We start from the raw sequence: 26,969 nt of genomic DNA on the forward strand, positions 1-26,969 counted from the left end.
ATAGAATATTATATAGTACAACATAATAATAAATATAATGACCTGTGACAAAGAGTATGCATCGGATGGCTTAAAGATGAGGGGCCCTGGAGTTGTGTTTAGCTGAGGGCCAATAGTCTATGTGGCTGGTTGTGATGGATGTCTGTATAGAGACTCACCTAGGCTTGTGCTGGAGAAGTGATCTTGGTTCCCCTGTTTTGGCGGAAATTTATTGGTGTGAGCGTCTAAATTAAAAAAAAAAAAGGAATTGTTTCTAAAAAAAGAAGAGAAAAAAAAAAGGAGAAAAAAAAAGAAAAAGTGATGCTGCTGTGTCTAAATAAAGAATATATATATATATATATATATGAGGTCTGATTAGATGAAGGATTCTTATCTGGGGCTGTGGGAGAAATAGAATGGGATGAATTCAATGAATGATAGTCTCAGTAACTTCATTTAGACCTGTGGGGCTTAAGGTTTTAAGTTTGAAAATCCAAAAGACCTCTCTCTTGTAGAGTGTCTCATATCTGTTGTGGACGTCCTCCATAATATGGTCGATAGGCATGATTGTTAGCAAGTTCTCGTTCTTGGCATGTCTCATGAGATAATGTTTAGACAGCCCATGCAGTTGGAAACCCTTCTTTATGTTTGCCCTGTGGCCATTGATCCTTCTGTTCAGGGCCTGTGTCGTTCTCCCCACATATTGAAGTCCACAGGGGCATTCCAGGAGATATATGACGTATTTGGTCTGACACGTCATATGGTGTTTAACCTGAAAGCATTCAGAGGTGGTGTTAGACCGGAAGGTATTAGCATTGTGTTTAATGTTGTGGCAACACAGGCAAAGAGGTTGGGCACATCTGTTGACTACTGGTCCAGTGGATACTGTTCTCTTGATCCCATGTTGTTTAATCTGGCTTGGGGCTAGAATATTCTTGAGAGTGGCCGCTTTCCTGAAGGTTACCTTGGGGTATTTGGGGATGATCTCTTTTAGTACATTATCACCTTCTAGGATGTGCCAATGTTTGTAGAGAATGTCCTTGATTTGTTTGTGCTTGTCGTTGTATCGCGTGATGAACGCCAACGGCAGATCGATGGGGTCTTTATTTTTAGCTCCGGTGGTGAGACATTCTTCCTGGGTGAGTTTGGAGCTCCTCTTGTATGCATTTTTAAGAATATGTGCAGGATACCCTTTTTCTTGGAAACGTTTTTTTAGGATCGTTGCTTGGGACTTGAACGGGGAGGTGTCGGTACAGTTTTTCCGGATTCGCCGATACTGGGTGAATGGTATATTGTCTTTCCATTTCTGGAAGAGGGAGCTGTCGTAGTTTAGGTAACTGTTAGTATCAACGTCTTTGAAGTATGTGGAGGTGATGATTCGTCCATGTTTATTTTCTAAGTTCAGATCAAGAAAGTGGATGTGAGAGTCGCTGTACTCCATGGTGAAGGAGATACCCCACGGATTTTGGTTGAGTGATTGTAGAAATTAAATGGCATCGTTGTTTGAACCAGTCCAGATGAAGAATAGGTCATCAATGTACCTGCGATGAGAAAATATATGTTGGCGAAATGGGTGTTGTGATATAATAAACAAATCCTCAAACAAACCCATAAAGAGATTTGCGTAGGACGGGGCCACTCGGGTGCCCATGGCCGTACCACATTGCTGTAGGTATAGTGAAGATCCATATGAGAAGAAATTGTTTTCCAAAGTTATCCTCAAGAGTGATATCAAAAGGTTCTTAAACTCTGTAGGGAGTTCCAAATCTTTGTTCAGAAAATAAGCTGTGCACTCAATACCTTTCTCATGATCGATGTGGGAATAGAGGGCACTCACATCCATTGTTAGAAAGGAGAACTTCTCAGGCAACAGGTCTAGAAAATGTGAAATGTTGCTGGTAGGGGAGCCGATGCCCGATATGATGGGTCTTCCGGGGGGTGTTTTGTCATTTTTGTGGATTTTCAGTAGAAAATAAAAGTAGGGTGTAGTGGGAAAAGGTATAAAAAGAAATCTGTGTTCTTCTTTGGTAATGGTCTTTTGCTTGAAGGCCGCATCCAGAAGTAGTTTGAGTCTCTTTTGAAGTGCAGGCATTGGGTTGGCTACTATTTTTTTGTAATATGTAGTATCCGATAGGATGTTTAGAGCCTCTTCATTATAGTAGGTGTAAGTCATAATGACTAACCCTCCCCCTTTGTCAGGCGGTCTGAAAACTAGGTCCTGGTTTCCTTTAAAATCTTTCATTGCTTTGCGCTCTGTTGGTTGCAGGTTCCCCCTATTAGTTCTAGAACTCGGTGGAGCAGTTGCTGTAGTGAGTTTCTTAAAGTCTTCCATCACTAGGTCTTGATAGACTTTAAGGTGGTGTCCTTGATCTTGTAAGGGATAGAATTTGGATTTGTTTTTAATTTTTGTGGTACGGACTCATGGAGACATTGGTGGACGCTGTGGAGGATTGTGGAGGCAAAATGGACAGGAAACAGCAGGGGCAGCATGCATGGATGCCTCTGAGGCTGCCTAATCTTGGGATGGAGCTGGCGGTCCACTGCCAGGCGAGCTTTCGCCTGTCCAAGCCCCTGTCTCTCGGCTCCTCCCCACCCACAATGGGCCTGGAGGCCAGAAGCGTTTACTTTGAAAAAATTATAATTTTCAAAGCAGGCCGGGTCGTTTGAATATTTCACCTAGGAATAATGGAATAGCATAGTGGTTCTATTTTTAATTGTTTTTACGGAAATGGTTCCATGATTAAGAGCGACAGTATGGGGCATCCATATTGCGCTGCTATGATTGCAACTTCAGGTCTCCAGCATGGCGGCGACAGATGGGCCGAGTTCCACTATGTATCTGGTGAAACACCTGAAAATTCTGCCTGACACAGCTCGTTTGATAAGGGGACGATGTATGGAGGCAGTGAACTAGTAGTAGATTAAAGGTGCTGCAGTTAAAACTATGTTAGTTGGATCTTGGGATGGAGCTGGCGCTCCGCTGCCAGGCGAGCTTTCGCCTATCCAAGCCCCTGTCTCTCGGCTACTCCCCAAACAGCACTTCTAAGAACCTTTTGTATAAGATCAAGTGTAGTAGCGTTGTTATAAGTTTGGGTTATGGCGGGTGAGGGGAATGTAAACAGATGCGCAAGAAGCGCTGAAATAATATCGGTAAATGATAAAAGTTTGCCAGTATATTTTGTGGATTACACAGCAGGGTGGTGACAAAGTTAACAAGTTTCTTGTGGAAGCCATGAAAACAACCCAAAATTCTGCCTGACACAGCTCGTTTGATAAGGGGACCATGTATGGAGGCAGTGAACTAGTAGTAGATTAAAGGTACTGCAGTTAAAACTATGTTAGTTGGATCTTGAGATGGAGCTGGCGCTCCGCTGCCAGGCGAGCTTTCGCCAATCCAAGCCCCTGTCTCTAGGCTACTCCCCAAACAGCACTTCTAAGAACCTTTTGTATAAGATCAAGTGTAGTAGCGTTCTTATAAGTTTGGGTTATGGCGGGTGAGGGGAATGTAAACAGATGCGCAAGAAGCGCTGAAATAATATCGGTAAATGATAAAAGTTTGCCAGTATATTTTGTGGATTACACAGCAGGGTGGCGACAAAGTTAACAAGTTGGATGTGGAATCCATGAAAACAACCCAAAATTCTGCCTGACACACCTCGTTTGATAAGGAGACCGTGTATGGAGGCAGCTTTATGGACGACTTTGGGAGGCAGCTATGGAGATGATGTGTGGAGGTAGCAATGGAGACAACGTGTGGAGGCAGCTATAAAGACGACGTGTGGAGGCTGCTATGAAGACAATTAAATTTAGATAGTACCTGTATGTGGCAGTCCAAAAAAGTTTTCAAACCAGAGGAGCAGGTAGGTGGTCCTCCAGAAAAATTAAATAGATTGAGTGCCTGTATGTGGCACTCCCAAAAATTGTTTAAAACAGAGGACCGGGTAGGTGGCCCTCCAGAAAAATTAAATACATAGAGTCCTATAGCTAGAGCCAGTTGGCCCTGGCAAAAAAATAGCCAGTTTCCTCTGCTTTAGTCTACAAAGAGGAGGAGAAGGAGGAAAATGAGGAGGAGTACATACATTATTAGGTTGAGCTTCTTTCACCTGGTGGAGAATGGAAATCCTGAGAAATCCAGGCTTTATTCATCTTGATAAGCGTCAGCCTGTCAGTCGACAGGCATGTACGCTTATCAGTGATGATGCCACCAGCTGCACTGAAAACCCGCTCAGACAACACGCTAGCGGCAGGGCAGGCAAGAACCTCCAAGGCGTACAGCGCCAGTTCGTGCCACATGTCCAGCTTTGAAACCCAGTAGTTGTAGGGAGCTGTGTGATCATTTAGGATGATGGTATGGTCAGCTAAGTACTCCCTCACCATCTTTCTGTAAAGATCAGCCCTACTCTGCCGAGACTGGGGACAGGTGACAGTGTCTTGCTGGGGTGACATAAAACTGGCAAAGGCCTTGTAAAGCGTACCCCTGCCAGTGCTGGACAAGCCGCCTGCTCGCCTACTCTCCCTCGCTACTTGTCCCGCAGAAGTAAGCCCTCTGCCGCTAGCGCTGTCAGAAGGGAAATACTGTTTCAGCTTGTGCACCAGGGCCTGCTGGTATTCATGCATTCTCACACTCCTTTCCTCTCCAGGGATGAGAGTGTAAAGATTTTGCTTGTACCGTGGGTCCAGGAGAGTGAATACCCAGTAATTGGTGCTGGAATAAATTCTTTGAACGCGAGGGTCACGGGATAGGCAGCCTAGCATGAAATCTGCCATATGCGCCAGAGTCCCAACTCGCAAGAATTCAATCCCCTCACTGGACTGACTGTCCTTCTCCTCCTCCTCCAACTCCACCACCTCCTCTACTTCTGCCCATACACGCTGAACAGTGAAGGTCTGAGCAATGCTCCCCTCTTCTGTCTCGCCAACATTCTCCTCCTCTTCCTCCTCATCCTCCTCCACCTCCTCCGATATGTGCTGAGAAACAGACCTGAGGGTGCTTTGGCTATCAACAAGGAAATCTTCTTCCCCCGTCTCTTGTGACGAGCGCAAAGCTTCTGACTTCATGCTGGCCAGAGAGTTTTTCAACAGGCCAAGCAGCGGGATGGTGAGGCTGATGATGGCGGCATTGCCACTGACCATCTGTGTTGACTCCTCAAAGTTACTCAGCACCTGACAGATATCAGACATCCACGTCCACTCCTCATTGTAGACTTGAGGAAGCTGACTGACCTGACTACCAGTTCTGGTGGAAGTTGACATCTGGCAGTCTACAATCGCTCTGCACTGCTGGTAAACTCTGGATAACATGGTTAATGTTGAATTCCACCTCGTGGGCATGTCGCACAACAATCGGTGAGCGGGCAGTTGGAGGCGGCGCTGCGCTGCCCTGAGAGTGGCAGCATCTGTGCTGGACTTTCTGAAATGCGCACAGATGCAGCGCACCTTCGTGAGCAAATCAGACAGATTGGGGTATGTCTTGAGGAACCGCTGAACTATGAGATTTAACACATGGGCCAGGCATGGCACATGTGTCAGTCTGCCGAGTTGCAGAGCCGCCACCAGGTTACGGCCGTTGTCACACACAACCATGCCTGGCTTCAGGTTCAGCGGTGCCAGCCACAGATCAGTCTGCGCCGTGATGCCCTGTAATAGCACTTGGGTGGTGTGCCTTTTATCGCCTAGGCTCAGCAGTTTGAGCACCGCCTGCTGTCACTTAGCGACGGCACTGCTGCTGTGCCTAGAGCTACCGACTGATGGCGCCATGCCCACGGATGGTAATTCGGAGGAGGAGGTGGAGGAGGGGTGGGAGGAGGAGGAGGCATAGTAGGCCCTTGAGACCTGGACCGAGGTAGGCCCCGCAATCCTCGGTGTCGGCAGTATATGACCAGCCCCAGGGTCAGACTCTGTCCCAGCCTCCACCAAGTTAACCCAATGTGCCGTCAGCGATATATAGTGGCCCTGCCCGGCAGCACTCGTCCACGTGTCCATGGTCAGGTGGACCTTGTCAGAAACGGCGTTGGCCAGGGCACAGATGATGTTCTCTGACACGTGCTGGTGCAGGGCTGGGACGGCACATCGGGAAAAGTAGTGGCGGCTGGGGACCGAATACAGAGGGGCGGCCGCCGCCATGAGGTTTCGAAAAGGCCTCGGTCTCTACTAGCATATAGGGCAGCATCTCCAGGCTAAGCAACTTGGAGATGTGGACGTTGAGGGCTTGGGCGTGTGGGTGGGTTGTGCTATACTTCCTTTTGCGCTCCAGCGTCTGGGGTATGGAGAGCTGAACGCTGGTGGATGCTGTGGAGGATCGTGGAGGCGAAGATGGGGTTTTCGCACGGGAGGTGTTTGGGCCGTGGTCCTGGGCAGGGGGCTGACTAGCAGATGACACAGAGGAAGGAGCAGTGGTGTGCCCAGCCGGAGGTGAACGGGCTTGGTGCCATTGAGTGGGGTGTTTAGCATTCATATGCCTGCGCATACTGGTGGTAGTTAAGCTAGTAGTGGTGGAACCCTTGCTGATCCTGGTTTGGCAAAGGTTGCACACCACAGTCCGTCGGTCATCCGGTGTTTCTTTAAAGAACCTCCAGACTTCTGAAAATCTAGCCCTCGCCACGGGAGCTTGACTACAGGCAACATTTGGCGCTGATGCACCAGCTCTGGCCCTGCCTCTCTGTCTGGCCCCACCACTGCCTCTTCCAACCTGTTCTGCTATAGGACTCGCCTCCGTCTCAGAAGCACTGTGTTCACCCGGCCTATCAATCCAGCTTGGGTCTGTCACCTCATCATCCTCCGATCCCTCAGTCTGCTCCCCCCTCGGACTTCCTGCCCTGACAACAACTTCACCACTGTCTGACAACCGTGTCTCCTCATCGTCCGACACCTCTTTACACACTTCTTCCACTACGTCAATAATGTCATCATCACCCACAGACTGCAACCGGTGGAAAACCTGGGCATCGGAAAATTGCTCAGCAGCAACCGGACAAGTGGTTTGTGACTGTGGGAAGGGTCCAGAAAACAGTTCCTCAGAGTATGCCGGTTCAAATGCCAAATTTTGCTGGGAGGGGGCAGACTGGGGGGAAGGTGGAGGAGCTGGAGGAGTGCTGATTTCGGTGACATGGGTGGACTGCGTGGAAGACTGACTGGTGGACAAATGGCTAGAAGCATTGTCCGCAATCCACGACATCACCTCTTCGCACTGTTCTGGCCTCAACAGTGCTCTACCACAAGTCCCAGTAACTTGAGACATGATGAACCTAGGGAGTGTAGCTCTGCGGCGTTCCCCTGCTCCCTCATCAGCAGGTGGTGTCTCACCCCGCCCAGGACCACGGCCTCTGACCCCTGCAGTAGTTGGACGCCCACGTCCACGCCCTCATCCTCTACCCCTAGCCCTCGGGTTAAACATTTTCAAAATTAAAGTGTAAACTTCAAATTTTTTTTGTGTTTTTTTTTGTGTTTTTTTTTAAACAAAACGATGCTATCCTATTGCTACGGCTAGTTTCTAACCTACACTGACAGCACATAACTGGATTTTGTGCTGTGCCAGATGACTTTGAGTTATAAGAGAAATAAACGTAAAAAATAAATAAATCAGCAGACTGTGCCTAATTCAAATCAAACCCCTAATAAATTGTCCCACTTCGGTGTTTGAGGTGGATATGTGTGTCACTAAGAGCTAAACACAACGGTCGCAAGTCTCCCAGCAAATTCCTCACAATATGGTATTAGCTGCACTAGTAATGCCAACAAGCCCAGCCACAAGCAAACAAAAAAAAGGAAAATATAACGCTATTGTAGGCCTAAGTAAGCCGTTGGGGTTCTCCTATGGCTATTTTCTAGCCTACACTCAAAGCACACTGCTTTGCCAGATAACTTTAAGTTATAAAAAGAAATAAACGTAAAAAAAATAAATCAGCAGACTCTGCGTAATTCAAATCAAACCCCTAATAAATTGTCCCACTTCGGTGTTTGAGGTGGATATGTGTGTCACTAAGAGCTAAACACAAGTCTCCCTGCAAATTACTCACAATATGGTACTAGCTGCACTACTAATAGCAGCAAGCCCAGCCACAAGCAAACCAAAAAAAAGGAAAATAAAACGTTATTGTAGCCCTAAGAAGGACTGTTGGGTTCTTGTAGAATCATTCCTGCCTAACACTATTCTAATAGAACACCCTAACGCTTTCCCTGACCAGCAGCAGCTCTCTCCCTAGCGGCATCCAGACAGAGAATGACGCGAGCAGCGCGGGCAGGGGCTAGTCTATTCCAGGGTCACCTGATCTGGCCAGCCAACCACTGCTATCGACGTGTAAGGGTACCACGTCATGCTGGGTGGAGTGCAGAGTCTCCTGGCTTGTGATTGGCTCTGTTTCTGTCCGCCAAAAAGCAAAACGGCGGGAGATGCCATTTTCTCGAGCTGGCGAAATACTCGTCCGAGCAACGAGCAGTTTCGAGTATGCTAATGCTCGAATGAGCATCAAGCTCGGACGAGTATGTTCTCTCATCTCTAATTATAATCAAATTTATCCGTTCCCATCTTAAAATTTTCACTTAATGAATCCACTATTTTACCTGCACTTATGTGTATATACACTTTAGAGACAGTGGAGGAATTTATCAAGCTGTCTGCGTCTGCATTCTGTATAATTTTGTGCCACATTTATTATGGGTTTTTGCCACTTTTACTACTAGTACGACAAAGAGGAGTGGCATCAGAAAAAAGGACATAGCTTTGCAATAAAATGTCTGTGCACTAAAAATAGTTTGGCAGTTTGCTGAAGTGAAGTAGACCAACTAATAGATAGTAGCTGAAATTATATAGATAAAATACTCCCAAATGTATTACATTTGTTTGTTTATACAATGCTACCAATAAATTAATTTTAGTTTATTCAATGACTGTCTCTTTAATTAAAATACATATAGTATGTGTATATATTGTGCCCAAATTGTGCCCTCTAATAGTATAATAGTAAATAAGGTTAGAAAATTACATCAGTCCATCAAGTCCAACCTATTTATTTTACATTATTATTCCATTCTAAGGAATGTAAATATCCAAACTGCCCAAATTAATACGTGCCACCTCATTAGTGTAAATATATACAGTGACCCATGATTAATGTAAATATATAGTGTGCCTCCAATTATTGCACACATATAGAGTGCCCATTAGGAGGAACAACAACACAAAATTGTAATAATATGTTGCCTAATTTATTTATGAATAGAGTTATTTACTCAAATAAAATTGTCAGGCTGAATGAAGGGTCCTACTAGTACATGTGAATATCTTACATTCATTATATAAATTATTATTATTTATTTATACAGAACTAGTAATTCTATAGTGCAGTACAGTAAAATTGGGGGTTTGTATACATGTAAGAACAAATTAGTACAAAAGACACAAAACCGACACAAGTCACAGGACCCTGCCTACAAGCAAATGACAAATTCAAAGGCATTAGAAACATGTATACATGAAGTTCTGCCTGAGCTGAACTCAATGGGTTAAGATGTGTTTATTTTGGAAGAGTGTGTTTCAAGGAGGAGAGAAGGCGTGGATATAGAAATGCCAACACATCTCCACGTGGCGTACTGCACAGCTGGCTGAATATTGCACACTGCAGGTGAGAGGAGCCCCTAAGAAAATTCAGACCCTTAGTAGAAGAGAGGCAACACAGGTGATACAAGTAAGTACAAGATCATGATTATTTTACATTAATCTATTTACATTGCTGGATTTGGGTCTGAATCCTTGCTTCCTCTGAGGGTAAGCCACAGCAGAAGAGTTTGGGACTCGCAGCCATTTTCTGTGCGCTCTGTTGGGATACCATGCATTCTTGGCCAAGCTAAATATGTATGTTCATACATGAGCTGAGACCAATTGTTCTCTGGCATGTATTGTGTGTATGGACAGATCCTGGCGTGTGTTTGTGTTTACTGAAATATTCAGAATTTCCGCTTCAATATCCCACATGTTATACAATAGTAAACAAATAGCAGCCCTGAAGAGTAAGAAGAAACTTTCAACCTCCAGGGCTTCTATTTTCTTCAGATGATAAAATCCCACCAGCTTTACAGTGTAAAGAACCTATTAAATATTGCAAAAAGTTTGACCTCCGGAAAAAGAACAGGGACGAAAAAGAAGAAACAGAGGAGCTACTGAACCGGCACTCTCCCACTATAGTAACCAATTCACACAGATAAAAAAGATCAGTGCTCAACTCTTCTAAGTCACAATTCACATTCAGTAGGTAATCTCACCACCTTCTCTTCAGTTAGAAATTGAGGATCTCCTAGGTTTCTCCTGCTTTTTCTTCGTTCTCCCGAACACTGGATTCCAATGCACCCCAGAACCACTCCTGTGTCCGTGGTGCACTCTTAGTCCTGTGCCAGAAGATAAACGAACAAATAGTGCAGAATCCCAAGGTTCAAGAAGGATATTTTATTGTATATACTCACAAAGTGGAGTTAAAAAGCATGCACGTAACAGTGTAAAAAACGCCAAACACCTCGCCCGACCCAGTGTAATCAGTGTAAAGAACCTGTCAGACATTTCTAGTTTCCTGCACCACTGTCAGTTTAACATGGAGGGAGATGAGTACATGTATACACATAATAAAAGTAATACATTTATTCTACATCCCTCAAGGAATAGCAGATGATGTTATTCTTCGTAATGTCTCTTACAATTGTATCGTTATAATAATATATATTTAGTTGTATGTTTATCTAGATTTTCAGGCAATGAAAAGGGATGATTCTGTACGTGTACGATAATACCGTATGTGACTGCAGATCTCCTAAGGGAGATTGCACATTTTGGTGAAGCTAATAGTAGCTGTAATACCAACACCATGGAGCAGATTTATCAAGTGTCTGAAAGTCAGAATATTTCTAGTTGCCCATGGCAACCATTCACAGCTCCCCTTTAAAATATTCATGAGCACTGGTAAAATGAAAGCTGAGCTGTGATTGGTTGCCATGGACAACTGGAAATATTCTGACTTTCAGACACTTGATAAATCTGTCCCCATGAGTATTGTGCCACCATATTTTGTCTTTTTGAAATGTTTTCTTGCTATTTGCAAAACTGGCACATGTTCTCAGCTATTTCCACTGACTCATCCACAATGCAGCATATTCCTTTTAGAGTTCTCCATACACCTCATTTTTTTTCTTATTTGTATGGCTAGATAAAAGGGGTTATCCCGGGTAAACTTCTGACCATACAATATGGGGGACATTTGTTAATAGTACAGGTCTGTGTTCGTGGTGGAGAAATCGTGCGGTAATATACTGGGATGTTAGATTGTGGTTCATGGAATTAATGAATTGGCACAGGCCTGAAAAGGTTCTGAAATGACTCCATATCCACGAATGTGAAATAGCTTTTTGCTCTTCTGTTTGTGCGGCAAAAATTTTGTCGGGATCCTAGAAGTGCTAGAAAAGTTACAAAGCTGCGTCAAAATTGAACGACCACAAAAAAATAAAAAATTGTGTCGGAAAAAGACCAATATTGTGCCGCATACACTTCATAAATATGGCACACAAGGTGCAGCATGGGAAAAAGAAAACAGCCAAAAAGCTGATGGAAAGTCAATAAAGAATGCCCCCCTATTTCTTATTACCATGTCTTATGCCCTCTGCATATATACACAGCTTACTCTCTCTCGCTGCTCTAGGCCGTCCTCATGGCGCCACCAACTATGTCTCTCTTTTCACTTTCTGTCCTCATTGACAGAGACAGGAAGAGGGGAGGTGGGTACAGGAAGGGTCATGACTCTGCTTCTGCAGCCCCTCCTATTTATCAGAATGCAGACATGTAAACAAAGACTCATGGAGAGTCTGCACACAGCACAAAAGTAAGTGGCAGGATTGCTGAATCACTTGATGAACATTCAGGGGTTATCCACAAGGCAGTAAGGGCACATGGGCAACTTGTGTAAAAGAGTGGCCAAACCCTTTAATAGGAAGAAGATGCACTGTGGTCCTATCTGAAGTATGGAAAAAACTGCAGTGCAGATATCCAAACTAAATCAAAAAGTTAAAAAATCAAAAGATAGTAGAAAACAGGTTATAACCTCTATTGTGTTTATCTAGGGTCCTCTAAACATGGCAGAACATTTATGAAAGTAGCTTCATCTTTCACATTCTTGCATCGTCTGTGTATTTTTTGGATGAAGATTCCATAAAAACCAGATTAAATCCTTAATACTACTTGCTTCAAAATCCTATTCTGTGTATGAACAGGATTTCATTACCCTTTTCACTGGTTATTTTAAACCATCAAAAAGTAGTTTCTCACATCCAAGCCCTTTATGGGTATAAAAATCTGTACAGGTAAAATATAAGATGCTGTTTACACTGCATCTGAGCCTTCCATCAGTAGCATACAGTATCAGTATCATTTTCTAGGGTATGCCTGGAATGGGATCTATTCCAGTATAAGTAAGTTGCTCATTTACTCAGTATATTTTGTAATGTATCTTGCTGTACAGAATTGTATGATCTACTGCATTATTCCCTTCTGTTAAAGGTATGTCAATGCTTAAAGCGTAAACGGAAAAAAATTGTTTTAGCACAGCTGGAGAGACCCTTTGACAACAATACCTGTATGATGCTTCTGGCTTCTTCCTAGCTTGAGATATAGGGCTAATAGTTATATGAGGCTATCTGTAATATCCTCTCAGCTTTTCCTAAAGTGGGAGGGACTTCCTGGCTGTGACATCGGCTAAGGGAAATGATGCCAATAGCACTCAGGGCATCCACATGAACAAACAGCTCAGCCAATCAGGACACAGAATCAGTGTTACTGCTTGTACAGAGATCTAGTGCAGAGCAAGGCATGAGAGACTGCGCACTGGAGCTCTGCATCATACAGTTATCTACTACATCACAAAAAAAAAGATATATTAAAACATGCACACTACAACCTTTCCAGAAGAGCACCTCTCTGATAGGAACCCCTTCCTAAAAGACTCTTTGTTTTTTTATTCAATCACTGATTTTTAATTTTTTTCCCATTAAACTCTATAGAAGCTGCTTCCTATCTGCAGACCACCCCTTTCCCGTGCAAAGAGATTTGCACTGTATATACACTGTGCTATGTGTGCAGGATTCTAAAGCCATTCATTAGAACTGATGGTGAGCCTGAGCTCTGTCTTTTTTCGTGCATTCAAACTTTCACACATACACATTTCTACTATATTCAAACTTACAAACAGCTCTGCTACATGCCATTCTTAGTATGTAATTGGATGACCTGAAACATGTGATCAGCCACATGCTTCACTGCAGGTCCTGAGTTTTTTTACATACTGTCAGGACTGATATTTTGACGGTACTGATCAAGAGGGTGCATGTGCTAGTGGTGGTAATTTCGGCTCATCTTAGTGAGCTGGCTCAATAGGTTCCGCTCAATAAGAAGAACAGGCTCTTCTGGCTCCTGAACGGCTCCCTATTAAATATATAATAGGGAGCCGCAGGTCAGTCAATCTTCCCACGCCACTCCACTTTTAACCCAATTGAATCGGGTTAAAGGGGGTATGGTGAGCCGATAAGGAATGGGGTTAAGTGAGCCATCGGCTCACTGAGGTGAGCTGGCTCACGTTGTTCACGAACAAGAGGCAGCTCGTAGAGCCGGCTCGGTCGCAAACGACACATCTCTAACATGTGCTAGTAACCCCTCCCAACAACATCCACCCACCTTCCTCTCCTCCATTTAGCTACTGATTCCCGTGGCAAACAATGAGAGCTAGAGAAGATGAGGTAAATGATAGCTGCTAGCCTGCTAGATGACATACAGCTGCAGATAGCTAATGAGTGTAACGTAATTGCTTATTATGGCTTAGTGCAGAGTTAAGCAAAAGTTTTTATACTTTACATTTGTACTTTAAAGGGGTTGTCCACTTTCAGCAAATAATTGATATTGTTTGTGTAATGAAAAGTTATACAATTTTCTAATACTAATCTAATACTTTCTGAATCAACTCCTCACAGTTTTGGAATGGAACAGAGGAATGGATACATAAATGAATACTTAATAATAATTTATTTTATGAAGAAATAAAAGCCGTGAAGACTTTTCACTTGATGCTGGATAATTTCATTCTTATTAGTCAATCATTATGAAAATTGCGCTAAAAAACCCTAACTTGGCTTATACTTGAGTCTATACAAAATTAACACTGTACTCACCTTTCCGATGCCCCCTGCAGGTCCTCTTCTTGCTTTGGGTGCTCCGGATCCATCTTCAGATCCTCCAGCTCCTCCTCGGGTTCCTTGGTCTCCTCTTCGGGTCCCTATGCGATGCTGGTGGCGCACACAATGACGTCGATAAGCAGCTGACGGCATTTAGTGTGCCGTCATTTAGTGAGCCAGAGGAACCGAAGAGGAGCGGTGGAACCCGAAGAGGAGCTGGAGGAATCCGAAGACAGATCCGTAGCACCCGAAGCTAGAAGAGGACCTCCAGAGTGCATCGGAAAGGTGAGTACAGTGTTCTTTTTTTTTTTACAGGCATGGCATGCTCGGGGCAGCGGCTGGCCGGCTATATACTTGGTGGTTGAGCTGGCTATTAACTGGGGGGGGGGGGGCAGGGTCTGCGGGCTACATACTTAGGGCAGGGGCTGTCGGGCTATATACTGGGGGCATTGGCTGTAGGCTATATAATGGGGGGCAGGGGCTTCAGGCTATATAGTGGGGGCACAGGCTGACACACTATATACTGGGGGGGCTGGCGGGCTGTATACTGGGGGCAGGGAAGGCTGTATACTGGGCGGCAGGGGCACTCAGGCTGTATACTAGGGGGCAGGGGCTGTCAGGCTTTATACTGGGGGCAGGGGCTGCAGGCTATATACTGGGGATAGGGGCTTCAGGCTATATACTTGGGGCACAGGCTGACACACTATATACTGGGGGGACTGCCAGGCTGTATACTGGGGGGCAGGGAAGGCTGTATACTGGGGGGCAGGGGCACTCAGGCTATATACTGGAGGCAAGGGCTGGCTGTATACTTGGGGGACATGGACTGGCAGGCTATATACTGGGGACAAAGGGATTCTGGCAATGGGGTGCATGCGGTGCCTGGCTATGTACTGGGGGCAGGCTGGCTATATACTGACTGGAGGCTGTGACCAATGCATTTCCCACCCTAGGCTTATACATGAATCAATAGGTTTTTCCCATTTTTTGTGGTAAAATTAGCAACCTCGGCTTATACTTTGGTCGGCTTATACTAGAGTATATATGGTATAGTGTGCACAGTGGTAGCATTATTTCTGTAGTGATACAGCATGCGCATCGAGGGGTAGGGTAAGTTGTAGCGGTATAATTGTATATATTTTCATATGCCAAGGAACCTTTTGAATCACTGAGGCCCGAAAAGTTGATTTGGTGCATAAGACTGAAGGTGTGATGCAAATGCTAAGTAAGCTTTTAATATTGAGGGAAAGAATAGTGCCAAATGGACATCTTGAGACTGCCCTTGTAAGGGTAGGAGTCTGTTGGAGTTAAGGACAGCACCTGTGCCTGCTACCAGCATCTAGGTCATCTCCAACCTTGATGACTTGAATGATATCCATCCAAAAGAACAAACCAGAGTATTTCACATGCAAGTGCTATTTTTGGCTATTTTTTTCCCATGGCATTGCTTGTTGCTATTAGTCGTGGTTATGCATCTTGGTGATAAGGTATTCTATGAGAGTTAGCCTTTTATAAGCATGCTTTAATGCATATTAAGTAAATGTTCAAGTTTTGGAAAAATGGCCAGCCCCTTTAACAGGGAAGGTATAAGATCCTAATAGGGTCATCCATATTGTACTTATCATGTTAAATTTTAAGACCTTTAAGATTTAACTAAATTATCATCTTGCTTGAACAATAAACACTAAATATGCATAAATATGCCTTAACCCCTTCCCGACGCACGCCGTAATAGTACGGTGCGTGTCGGGTTTGGGGGTGTTATCCCATTGATCCCCGCTAGCAAAGGAAAATCCCCATATACTGACATAAAGTGGTTTGGAAATTTATGGTAGGATCAGACAACCTATGGTTAAAGTACCCTTAAAAACCCCCAAAAATTCTAATCACCCCCCTTTCCCTAGAAGTCATATAAATAAACAGTAAAATTTATAAACACATTAGCTATCGCCGCGTCCAAAATGCCCAATCTATCAAAATATAATAACAGTTTTTCACTGCGTTTAACCTTGTAAAGGAAAACAGCGCCCAACGGCATGAAATATTAAATACTATCATTATGGAGTGCAATTTTTATGCACAAAACAAGCAGTCACAGAGCTCTTTACATGGAAAAATAACAAAAGTTATAGATTTTTGAAGGTGGGGAGTGAAAAATGGAAATGCAAAAATAAAAAAGAGCCAGGTCGTTAAGGGGTTAAAAAGTGTATGTAGTCCCAAAAATAACCAGATGCTTCACTGACTTATATGGGACTTTTGGCAAGATTCACACTATGATCTTATGACAAAATTCAGCATCTCAGGACAGCAAGGGAAACTCCAGAATACAGGCAGTCAAACCCTCCGGGAGCAGACAAGATACGGTATAAATATTATTAATGGGAAAACCCTTTTGAAGTCAGTTTCTACCTACCTGTAATAGCTGATAATAAACTACAATAGGTGTTGTTTATCAAAAAATACCAATAGCTTTACTTAAAAAGGGTGTGGAGCATTACATCTGATTTCATATCCTTCTCATAGAACATTTTCCCAGGAGTATTTACAGCCAGTATTATTCATTAAGCTGTAGCCTACCACTCAAGTTACATTACCACAAACTGAAATGATAAAATATGGCACATGCTGCCCCATAAATAGTAACTTTGGTTTAGAAAACTCGGACATTTAAAGGGAACCTTTCATCAAGAACAGGCACAATAAATCTTACTCAACCCCCAAAACGCTTTTATTGAAAAGTGCAGCGCAGGTGTCCCAGCTTAATTCTGCCTCCTACCAGTAATTTCATTTCCCAAACTTTTTCTGCCTTTCTCTATGTAGACTCCACCCACTGCCACTTGGTTCTCCAAACATCACGTGCGTGAAATGGCGAGAGGATCTGCAGTTTTCCGCACATTGCTCACTGAAAAAGACACCATGCAATGAGAGGGACAGCATTCTGATAAAGAGAGGAAGTGGCAGGGCAGAGGGCTAGGGCACATTTATTAAGGGCCGTGCACCAGTTTTCTGTCGGACTTTGCCCATTCTTTCTAGTGCAAACTTCTTGCAAAGTTATTTAAGAAGTGTCTGCACCACATTAGTGTCTCATGCGTTCCAGTGCTCAGAAATTTTTAATTATCATTATTAGCAGTGGATCAGTGGAGAAATCCTAATTACGTATTGTATTGATAAATTGCAGGTATCTTCAAGCAATTGTAACAAATTAAGGGGTTACATTTTTCTATTTAACAGATCCATGTATGCGAGGACTCTGTCGAGCAGGATTTTTTAAATAAAATGGTTAAAGGAAACCTACCACGTGAAATTCAACTTGTAAGCTTCAAATACCGAGCAAGAGCTCAGGGTGAGCTGGTGCCGGGGGAAAATATTCGTTATTTTCCTAAACCTCTTTATTGCGGTTTAAACACTTTAGTATGTGAAGCCGGTTCGCCGCACTGTGGTACACGCTCGGCGCACGATGCGTGCGACCGCGCGCCTAAATAGGAATTACCGGAGAGCCGGTGACGTCACGCGTGCACGGTCGCGCGCATGGTGCACCAACCGCGTACCACAGGGCGGCGAACCGGCTTCACTTATAAAGATTACTAAAGTGTTTAAACCGCAATACAGCGGTTTAGGAGAATAACGAGAATATGCTCCGGCACCAGCTCACCCTGACCTGGTGCTCGGTATTTGAAGCTTACAAGTTGAATTTCATGTGGTAGGTTTCCTTTAACCTGTTACCTCCCCATTACATCCTGGTATGCCATATTATTAAAATAAAAGGGGGTTGGACTGGGGGGCCTAGGACCCACCAGTGAAATTGATTCTGGGGGCTCACTTAATGCTAGATGGAAATATGTCCTGCATATTCTTAGATTGCATTTACACAATGCATTTTCATTGCGTTTTGAAAGGTACAACAAATGCATCAGGCAAAATGCATCCCAAAACACATCAGTATTAATGATAGTAAAAATATGGATTTTGAGTTGTGTTTTTCCCAATGTGTTTTAAAACGCAATGCAAACACATCATTTGTGCAGAGTTTAAGATTATGGGGCAGATTTACTTACCCGGTCCATTCGCGATCCAGCGGTGCGTTCTCTGCACTGGATTCGGGTCCTGCCGGGATTTATTAAGGTAGTTCCTCCGCCGTCCACCAGGTGGCGCTGCTGCGCTGAAAAGCATCGGAACGCGCTGGAGTTCACCGGGCCGAGTGAAGGTAAGTGCAAGCTCCGCAACAGATTTTTTGTTTTAAATGCGGCGTTTTTTTCGATTCCGTCGGGTTTTTGTTCGGCCACGCCCCCCGATTTCCGTCACGTGCATGCCGGCGCCGATACGCCACAATCCGATCACGTGCGCCAAAATCCCGGGGCAATTCAGGGGAAATCGGTGCAAATCGGAAATATTCGGGTAACACGTCGGGAAAACACAAATCGGGCCCTATGACCCCCTATGTGCACAAGATGCATTTGTGTTTTAAAATGCATTTTAAGCGCAACTGGAGAATCTCCTCCTGGAACACAGATGTGTTAAGACCTACTGTAAATGCTTGTGTTCGGTAAGTAGTAACATGTTTTGTTGCTACTTACATAACATAAGCATTCAAGTCTAAACACATCTGAGTTCTGGGCACAGATTCTCCAGATGCGCCTAAAATATATTTCAATCTTGTGAAGATGGATGTGCAGGATTAGGGAGGAACTATCAGTGCAATCAGTGCATCTGTCAGCTAATATTGTGGCCCTTCACCTCCCCGTCATATTGTATCCCCTCCCATCTCCTGCTCATATTGTGGCCCCTTTAATCCCCCTCTCATATTGTGGCCTCTCATCTTCCCCCATATTGTGATCTCTCATCTACTTCTCATATTGTGGCCCCTCTCATCTCTCTTTTATATTGTGGCCCCTCTCATACCCTCCATAATGTGGGCCCCCTCTCATATCCCCCCATATTTTGGATCCTTTCTTATATTCCCCCATAATGTGGGCCCCCTCTCATATCCCTGCATATTGTGGGCCCCCTCTAATATATCATAGATGGCGAAACACTTTTACATTTGTCCGTTTCCATAAACTTTTTTTATATCACAAAGCTGTATGAGGGCTTCTTTTCTGCAGGGCAAATTGAAACTCCTACAGTAGTGGTGGCAAGCCAGTGGCACACAGAGCCCTCTCTATGGGCACACATGCTGTTGCCCCCATCAAGCCCAATTATTCTTTGGAGCTCCACCCAGGCACTAGATGCTGCAGCACAACGGAAGCTCCAGTGATTCTCCAAGCCTTCTCTGTGTGCTTTTAACTGTACTGGTATCCTGGTGGAAATTAGTGGCTGCACTATGAGTAGCATACTGCCTACTCTGCCACTGCACACAGCAGCTATAAAACAGAGTAAGGCTACATGCACACTGCATACGTAGCACGGCGGGCACACAGCAGCGCGCGGGGAGAGGAACATATGGGCCACGGCGCCGTAATACGGGAAAAGATAGGACATCCTATCTTTCTACGGGCTACGGAGCGGTACGGTGCCGCACGTGCGCTGCAGAAATGCAATTTTTAGGTAGTGTCAGGTTCCAAAAGCATTCTGAATGATTTCAAAACTTTATATAAGTTTCATTTACATTACCTCATATTTTTATTATTATTATTATTACCTCAGGGGGATTATACAGGTGAGGACTGAGACTGCCTGGCACATTGGCACAATGCATATCTGGCTATTATTTTTCCTATCCTCTGTGGTATCTACAACTCTCAACATGACCTGACAAGATCTGTGGATCTGCAGGGAATTGTAATTTGTTTTACTACAGACCACCAAGCCATTATGTCCCAGTGATGGTGTGACTACAGCAGTTGTGCCCACACTATCACTGGCTGGTGGCAGCTCCTTCATCCTTGTTTCAAAATTTCATATAAAATAATAAAATACCTGTATTCAATGTTCTGGGCAATTTCAAATAATATTTCTACTTTACCTTGGCACGTGACTGCTGTAGTCACTCACTTGCATTGACCAAAAGTAAACAATGATGGTTAGTTGGGTTCTGTTATGTGAATTCACCACTGGTTCTGATGGCTGCTGTGTGTATTGGCAGAGCAGAGAGTCTCTGGTGCTCCAGTTGCTGAAGAGGAATCACTGTACGGCGCTAATATTTGTTCCTGTATGGCGGGTAATATTAACCCCTTACTGATGTGTAATGTATTAGGACGTCATACATTGGCTGCGGGTGTATGGAGAGGACTCACGTCAGGTATCCCCCGCATCCCAAAATGTCCGACCTATCAAATTAAAATAACGGTTATTGCTCACCTAAAAAACACCAAAACACCACTTTTTAACCATTTTGCAACATATAAAAAATATTTGAATAAAGTAGATGTATCATTTGAAGCACACAGTGAAAGTCGTAATAACTGAGCCCACAAAGAAGTGATGAAAATGTGTTTTTTCACCAGTATCATAGAATTATAAATAATGTCACTAAGAAGTAAACTTTGTTACGCAGAAAAAAAGCCCTCACACAGCTCTGTACAAAGAAAATTTAAAAAGTTATAGATTTTTGAAGGTGGAGAGCGAAAAATGAATGGAAAAACGCTGCATGCTTAAGGGGTTATAGATGCAATTATACAGCAGACATACTTTTCAGCTCACAGCACAATGTGTTAATTAAACATGATGTCAACGCTATTTAACATAAAATATGTTTTAACCATGATGACATTGTGCAACATCCCCCACCGGGGCCTTGCCCTTTCTTGGGGCCTGGAGGCAGCTGGGGCCCAGAATACCGGAGTGGCTGGCGGTTGCGGCCTAGGCACGCTGATGTTATGGTGCTCTGTACGTGGACCGGAGGGCTGTCCTACAGCCTGGCAGGTCTCCAGCAGCTGGTGTATGTAAGAAATATGGAGGGAGAGGCTGATGTACTAGTTTTCCCTGGGGCAACCCTTTGTGTCTGTAATACATGTCCTTGGGTAATGGATGGGGAGCCATTGGTGGTAACCACCGTATCCAGGGACCAGACGGAGGCAACGTTGTGCAAATCAACTTACAGTTCTTTATTAGAACAACTGCAGGGAAATGGCCAAACGATCTTGTAACGGATTCCGGATTACTGGAGTGGTCATGGAGAGGGATCCTCATGAGTAGTTCAGCAGCCTGGTAGTAGATGCAGGCTGGGAGGTAGCTGTGTCCAATTGTGAAAGCTGCCACTTGTGTCCTGGGTTTAGAGGAGTATCAGCCCTCATGGTGGAGTGACACTGTCTCCCTTCACTCAGGGTGTTCTGGAAGGTGTGCTCTTCAAGAGAGCTGGGTTCCAACAGCTTGTGCGCTAAGAGGTTTAGGAAAAGCAACATTAACATAATGTGAGTAGGCAAATCTCTCCACAGCTGATGAATTGCATTTCAAAATTCAATGTAAATGTCATGTGTGAATCCACTCCCATTCTACTGGATTCCAGTATGTGACCACACTGGTTCTTTTGATGGTTAGGCCAAAATGTATCTTGGATTAGACTGGGACTTGTTTAGTACAATGAATAAGTTATTCCACGTGACTAGACAAAATTTAATGCATTATGGTCACTTACAATGCATCAAAAATTGTCCAGGGAATGTTAAAATTCCTGTGGTCCTTTGATCCTTTTCTTTGTACTTTTTCATTGCTGGAGTGGTTAAAAGAGCTGAACAGTTTAGAAAAAAACAGCCCCTTTCCAAATAGGAAGTATAACGGAGGCCATTTATAATCAGTTTGGAAATAGAGAGGATTATACTGGGATCTCACAGAAGGTCCCAAAAGCAGTTGCTACTTGGTCATGTGACCCACATTTCTGAAGGGGAAAGTTTATCAGGATAAGTTAAATATGAATGACTATATTGGGGTATTCCCTTAACATCCATAGATGCCCCCAGCAAATGATTGACACAGCCACAAATCTGGGCTAGAATAGGACCTGCTCTATAGTTTGCAGCCGGTCACACATTCAATTTCCTGAACTTTGACTCCACAGTCCTGTTTTTCTGGTTGCGAAGGAGATTGCATTAGTCTCGGACGCCATGTTGCCTACTGTCAGCCATTTTCAGACTCAGCATTCATTTCACATAACTTGCCTAGTGAGTCTTTTCTCAGATTCACTAGTGCTTAAAGGGGTTTCCCAGGAATCAGCATAATTCATATACAAATGAGTCAATAAAATATAACCTAATATGTAATTAGTTGTTATTTAAAATTTTGCTCCCCTTAGCAGAAAATGCTGCTGACATAGACTGTAATGAAGAATTAAAATGCTACTGGCCCTTTAATCAGTCCGTTGATTTTCTCCCCGCGGAGGAGACACAGGACAGAAGATGGTCACATATCCACATCACATGTCCTGCACCTGCCTGGGCAGGTCATGTGGTCACCACTATGTTTGGCTGTAGTGGGTTGGTTGCAGGGCATCCAGTATGGCCAGTGTTGTGGTGGAAAGGGGATTAGTGGTGAACAAACCCACGGCAACAGGCCATATGCGCTTGTCACGCCATGAGTTGTGATCTGCACATCGGGTCCTCTGCTGCCTCCTCACTTTGTGTCCTGATTCCTGACAGTGGTTGTGTGCCCTAAGGACCCAGGAGAGGTAAGTACCTGTCAGCTGTACAGGACTGCTCCCGAGTCAGCTCCTGGCACAGTTCTGCTTTAGGTCCTGATGCCACCACATCCAACCAGCACGGGACATGGAGCAGAACAGCACATGGAGGAGATAAGAAGCTGCAGCCAGGAAAGGAGAGGATTTATTTATATATTTTTGTCTGCTTTGTGGTCTCCAGTATCATTATCTGCTATGAGGTCTACAGTATTTGTAGTTTAATGCTTTGGGGGTCTCCACTATTTGAAGTTTGCAAGTATTATTTATCTGCTGTGGGAATCTCCGGTACTACTATTATTTGCTCTGGGGTTTCCACTATTATTATCTGCACTGAATGCAATATTTGGTTGCTGGGGAGGTATTTATTGCTGTACTGCGGCATTTATCATTTCAGGGGGTATGTGGAGTCGGTCCATTTTATCACGACTCCAACAAATATTCAATGTATGTTCAATATAATTCCTGTAAATTCAATATACTGCGAAATAATAAGAAAATGATGCTTATATAAACATGGTAAGCCATAAAATGGTTCATTTTACAAATAAAATTGGTCACTAAAGGGTTAATCAGTCTATCATATCTGTCTTTGTACTTTCTTCTTTATAAGTTATTCTAGATACCGTGCAGGCGATTAGAAGGGGGTACAATAATTCCACTGTTCATGTGTCACAGTTATTAGAAGAAATATGTGTAAGGGGCGCTAACCGTTCAAATCAGTACGATTAAGTGTTTCTGTGTACAGAAGGCTGCAACATTAGGAAGTTTTATTCGCTATTTGATGTTCTGATCTGAAAAAGCAAACAGAATAAAGGCTTTACCGGTACTATAATCTACACTTAAGTGATAAGTAAATGTTCTGAAAAACTTTAAGGTGACTCCTTTCTGGATAAACCAGACGTCAGTAAGAAAATTACTGACGTCCCTTAGGATAACCTTCATATATTACACATTGAAAGGTCACACCCAACATTTAAGTATTATGTAGTTATTAACTAAATGAAATACCTGAATCAAGGCATTCACAAATATTGGCACAAGGCATATGAGTGCATAATTTCTGGCCCTTTTTTGCCACTTAAAAAACTTTGATAGACCAAATAATTTACTATAATTCATGACAGAAAGAGGAGTTGTTTACAGCAAACATATATGCGATAACTCCTATGCATTACAGTTTTTGGAGATAGATTGTTAGGTCAGGTGAGAGATAAGGGTAAGTGAGTCCTGATATTGACCTGTGTAGCTGTCCTTCCCTTCTCACTGACCTCTCTAGATGATAACCCCAACTAGATGATAATCTCAACACTGAATAACCTAAGGCCGCGGTCACACATTCCGCTAGCGTTGCGTTCATAACGAGATGCTAGCGCACAGGGGGCAGACCTCGGCCCGATCCCACATGCATTTCCAGTGAAACACATGTGATCGATAACTAGCCCCGGTGTCTTGCATTTAAACAATGCAAGACACGGGGCTTGGTTAATCATCGCATGCTTTTCACCCCGTTATTAACTCAACGCTAGCGGACTGTGTGACCGCGGCCTAAAGTATGGGGAGAGGGGAGCAAGCCAGCAATCCTATTTAAAACTTGGAGAGTATCTAGGGAAAGGTATATGAGGAAAACCAAGGTCACAACTGCAACACCCTCGCCGATGCAATGGCGAAGGAGTGCTTGCGAATACGTCCCACAGCATGTCATCACATCACACAGGGGACATTGCAGTGGTAGCTCCTGCCTGGCAAGGCAGGAGTTAAGTGTTTTGTATGATGCAAGATCTGTCGTCCAATCACTTGTATTGCATTCTATCCAATGTAAGCTGAGATGTAATTGGAGGAGCAGCCACCACCTGACCAGGGGAGTTACAAAACCCCTGGCCAGGAATGTTCTAGAGAGCAGTCTCTACCTGGAGGGAGAAGAGCTCAGTTCTAGTCAGACCCTCAGGGTCTGCAGGACACCAGAAGAGTTTAGTTTAGCCTAGCTCAGATGAGAAGAAGCAGACTGGGTTACCCCAGTCCAGACTCTATTCAGCCAGCATACCATACCAGAGCAGGAAGAGCCTAGCCCCTGCCTCTGAAGAGTGGAGCTAACAGATAAGAGTTAGTGAGGAAAGGGGTATCATCCTACCTTCAAGGGTGATACCTGAAGCACTACAGGACAAGCTGAAGCTTCCTATTAGGACACAGCTACCTCCCAGCCTGCCCTCTGCATCCAGGCTGGCGATCTACCTCCTGTGGCTTCCTCCAACTGCATCTCAGTACTCCACCACTCTGTTAAAGGCACGTTGCTGAAGTTCCTGTCGGTTCCAATAAAGAACTGTAAGTTGTTTTTGTTCAGCCTCTGCCTCCGTCTGGTCCCTGCTACTACGGCTGTCACGATCACGGCACCCTGTCCACCACACAGAGACTCATACTCTAGACACCAAAGGGTTGCCCCAGGGAGATCCGCTATAGCAGCCTCTCCCTCATCATTTCTTGCCAACACCACCCTGCTGGAGACCTGCCAGGCTGTAGGACAGCCCTCCGGTTCCCCATACCAAGCACCGTGACACAAGCGTGCTTAGGCCGCAAACCACCAGCCACTCAGGTACTGCGGGCCCCGGCTGACTCCAGGCCCCGAGAAAAGGCTAGGCCCCGGTGGGGGATGTTGCAAGTGGCGTCACGAACAGGATATATACTTCTGTTCCTTATTCTGGCACTAAGGACTATCCTTTATTGAAAAGACTGTGCTGCCTAACCCTGCTGCCATTCGGGTTTAGGCCCAAGTGATTGTGTGCATTACTACTTTGAACTGTGTTATACTGCTGCCAAGCTCCGCTCCAGCACTCAAGAGGTTAAACCCTGCAAAGAACTTTGTCAGCTCTGCTACATCCGGCGCTGCTGCGCCTGAAGCATTTACCTCACGAAACTGTGGCGCAGCAAGTAATTCCAGCCCGCCAAAACCTTCACTGGCGGGAAAACCCAGAGGCATCGCTAAGCCCCGCCACCTGCGCTTATGGCGCGAATCCTGCCTCAGCGCGCTGTGGCGCAGCAGAAAATTCAGCCCGCCACAACTCCTGGCGAGAAAGACTCAAGCTCCGCCCTCTGGCGCAAAACTCTCCCGCGCTGCAACGCCAGTGAGAGCCCACGAGGTACCTCAGAGTCAGCGCAGCCGCCATCCAGCATCAAAGAGGTTAATCGGCCATCTTGGATTTCTCCACGTGCTGTCTCCTGTCCTGCCGACATGCCGCACAGTCTCCGAGATGAAGACCCAAGTCTCGCATGGCTTGCCCACGAGCCTCGGGCCCCTTCCTCTGCTGCACCGCTTACTGCTGTCTCCCGTACGCAGTCTTCAATGGCGGATTCTCCACAGCGGCTGCCTCCTCCGATTCCGGACCTCCTGAGGACCACCGCGGATGTGAGTACCGTGGCCCCAAGGGCCTATATCACAGTGACTGTCACTATATCTCCCTTAGCCCCGGCTGGGGTACAGTCCGGCCTCCCTGCAGAGGGCCAACATCTCCCCATAGGAGGCCCGGCTACAAAAGGGACTCTCTTAAAGGGGCCTGACCCCTTTTCTAATGCTGCTGACCGTCCTGCGGAGTATCCAGGACCACCTGCTAAGAGGCGCAGGCTGTCCGGTGAGAACGCCCTGCCAGCTACAGAGGTTACCACCGCCAGCGCAACAGCGCCCCCAAGAGCTGCAGGTCAGTCCAGGAACAACAATCCTTCAGCTGTCAGCAGTGAAGAAGTTACAGCTCCTGCGGTCATCATCATGCGCTCCACAGCGCCCCCAGCTACAGAAGGTCAGCCAGAGAAGTGCCTGTCTCCTTCCTTTGCTGAGATGCCTGCCGTCGCAGGTGACCTCCCTGCTGTTCCAGCTCCAGCTTCTGGGTGTTCCATGTCAGCAATTCCAGTGTCTACCACCAGATGTCTTCAGGTGACAGATCTCAACACTGCTTTCTTCACCCAGGCTGATGATGTCCCTGCTGCAGTTCCTGCTCCCATGCCTGCAGCCATTGCTCTTGAGCAGCAAGATTAACCCCTGATGGGCTGAATGGGCGGGGGTGAGCAGCGTTCATCCCCTGCTCCTCTCAGCAGCGCCTATGTATGCCCGCCGTACTACGGTACGGCGGGCATACATCGTGTGAATGTAGCCTTACCAGAGCTCCTCTGTGCTGTAGTTTCATAGGCTGTTATTCAGTCT

The 26,969-nt window shown here is 45.0% G+C and overlaps 1 protein-coding gene across 1 annotated transcript in view; it reads left to right on the plus strand.

Moving 5' to 3' along the window:
• The first annotated feature begins 9,537 nt into the window (after positions 1-9,537).
• The window catches only part of LOC140063967 (sodium-dependent neutral amino acid transporter B(0)AT2-like), a 63,171-nt gene continuing 45,739 nt past the window's right edge, over positions 9,538-26,969 (plus strand). Inside the window, exon 1 of the mRNA XM_072110298.1 lies at positions 9,538-9,662. The gene's annotated coding sequence lies outside the window, so the exon portion shown is untranslated. The remainder of the gene's footprint in view (positions 9,663-26,969) is intronic.

The sequence above is a fragment of the Engystomops pustulosus genome, chromosome 6, assembly GCF_040894005.1.
Source record: "Engystomops pustulosus chromosome 6, aEngPut4.maternal, whole genome shotgun sequence".
In the NCBI taxonomy this organism is placed as follows: Eukaryota; Metazoa; Chordata; class Amphibia; order Anura; family Leptodactylidae; genus Engystomops; species Engystomops pustulosus.